The 2,500-nt window shown below is 28.2% G+C and overlaps 1 protein-coding gene across 2 annotated transcripts in view; it reads left to right on the forward strand.

Annotated features, from left to right (window-relative positions):
- GABA-B-R2 (gamma-aminobutyric acid type B receptor subunit 2) overlaps window positions 1–2,500 on the forward strand; it is a 266,033-nt gene that overhangs the window by 25,947 nt on the left and 237,586 nt on the right. The gene's annotated exons all lie outside the window — the stretch shown is intronic.

Here is a 2,500-nt window from a genome sequence, read left to right on the forward strand (position 1 = left end):
TATATATATATATATATATATGCTTTTATTAATAATTATATAAGAGAGATTATATATGAAAAAGTGATCGTTCATTTTTTATTAACATCGAACTTACAAAGAATCTTAGTTGAAATGATTGGATATAATTGGTATTTTTTCTTTTTTCTTTTTATTTATTTATTTTATTTTATTTGTTTTTGTGTAAAAATTTCTATTTCAAATTTTGTCGCATATTTTCTCTAAACCACTATAATTTCTTTCTTCTTCTATAATTTTATAACTTTTCTATAATTTTATAAATTCCTTTTAATCGTCTTCTCTCATGATTTTTTTTTTCTTTCTTTACTTTTTCCTTTAATATATACATAAATTATATTTAATAATATTTACACAATCGTCGATAAAGTGTTATTGTCAATTTTTTTTCAATTTTTTCTTTCTCTCTTTTTTTTTTTTCCATAAGGTCTTCAAATTTCTCAATTAAATTCTTATAGGCACTTTTTCTTGCACTACATAATATAACAAGCAAATATGAAGTTTAAATATTTAATCATGATATTTCTATGATTCTATTTAAATATTTAATTATTTAATCATGGTACTGCTTTGAATCTACGTATTTTAATTACTTGACATTGCTACAAATTTCAGAGATTATTTATTCTTTTAACAAGAACGAAGACAGAATGAAAGAATGACAGAGAGAGAAAGAGAAAGAGCGAGAGAGAGAGAGAGAGAGAGAGAGAGAGAAAGAGGAACGTATTATCATCTTCGTGAATTTACAAAGATCTCAAAATATCTCAAAACGAACGAGTATGACGTTCGAGGTGTAAGAGATGGGAAATTTCAACTCGTCTCGTAAACATCCGAAGGGGTTAATCTCGGCTTATACCCCATTCGTTGCGAGGAACGTATTTTTCATTTCTCATTCGTTCCGGATGGGTGGGGGCTCGGAAATAAAAAAAAAAAAAAAACGAGAAAAAAAGAGAAAGGAAAAAAAACAGGAGAGAGAGAGAGAAAGAGAGAGAAGAACAAAAATATGAAATCCGACGTGCACGCACGTACGCAAGCACGCACGAACATGAGTACAGCTGATATAAAGTAACGAAGAACTGTACTGTTAGTTTTATTTTTCTTATTATTTCAATAAAATGTCAATTTTCATGATTCGCATCTCTGAGATTCGAAATTTCGAATATTATCATTATCAACGGTTTATATTATAGGATCGACCATTCCGTAGTAAGGATCAAGAAACATGCGTTCGTTTATTTCTTTCCTTTTTTTTCCTTTTTTTTTCTTTTCTTTTTTTTTTTTTTTTTTTTTTTTTTTATCACTATGTTGTTTCGCACGACAACTACGAAATTTTTTTGTTTTTTATTTTCGTTCATTAGTTAATAAGTTCGTTCGTTCGTTCGTTCGTTCGTTCGTTTTAATAATTACTCTTAATTTCTTCGAAATTGAATAATTAATTAATGCCCAATGAAAATTTTTGATATGGTATTTGCAATAATTTTTTTTATTATTCGTTCATTACGATTTAATTGGATAAGATTTGATAGTATTCGTATGATAAACTATTAGATATTGGCATTGCTTGTTTCTTCGATTTGGTTCTTTTATTATTTTATTTTTTTTAATATTTTCTTTTTTTTTTATTTTTTTTTCTTTCTTCTATCTCTCTCTCTCTCTCTCTCTCTCTCTCTCTCTCTCTCTCTCTCTTTTTCTTCATTTTTTCTAATCAAGTTTACCAAATAAACCAAGTCGCTCGGGAAAGTAGTTTGAAAACGTATTTCATAACGATTTTACGTCATCGTCTCAAATAAAATCCTTTTCCACTCTATCTTCATCACGAATTTAGATTCCCCCGATAGCTAGGAAATAGAGTACGGATTTAAAAAAAGAAAAAGTAAAAATCGAAACGCAATCGAGATGGCTAGAAAGAGAAAGAGAGTGAGAGAGAGAGAGAGAGCAATAGATAGATATAGAAGAAGATGAAATATGATCCGACCCATGGATGCACATAAATAATCGAATTCCATCGAAAGTTCCTAGCTGGCAAACTTGAATTATGCCAGTCTTTGGATATTATACTCTCAGATAGAGAGAGAGAGAGAGAGAGAAGTTTGATGCGTGCGTTTTCAATGTACAACCAACGTTTCATATCGTTTCTATGAAAGAAAGAAAAAAGAAAAAGAGAAGGAAAGAAAAGAATGATAGATCGAAAGAGAGAATTAGTTTTAATAGAATAACAAATGTGAATATTAGATGTGTTGGCAGTATACGACGGAATGTTCATCGACAATATTATCTTAATTGAAAAAGGAAAATATATTAATGAAATTATTAACGAAAAATATTACGAATTCGAAGAGAAAGGATTTTTTGAAAATTAGAAAAAAATGTATGTATGTACGAATACGCGAGTATTTTTCTTTTTTTACTCATCATTCTTTCTATATTTACAATTCTTTTTTTTTTTTTTTTCTTTTTTTCTTTTCCTTCCTTTTCGTCAATT

Source organism: Vespa mandarinia, chromosome 9 (assembly GCF_050613455.1).
Source record: "Vespa mandarinia isolate Hongniang chromosome 9, ASM5061345v1, whole genome shotgun sequence".
In the NCBI taxonomy this organism is placed as follows: domain Eukaryota; kingdom Metazoa; phylum Arthropoda; class Insecta; order Hymenoptera; family Vespidae; genus Vespa; species Vespa mandarinia.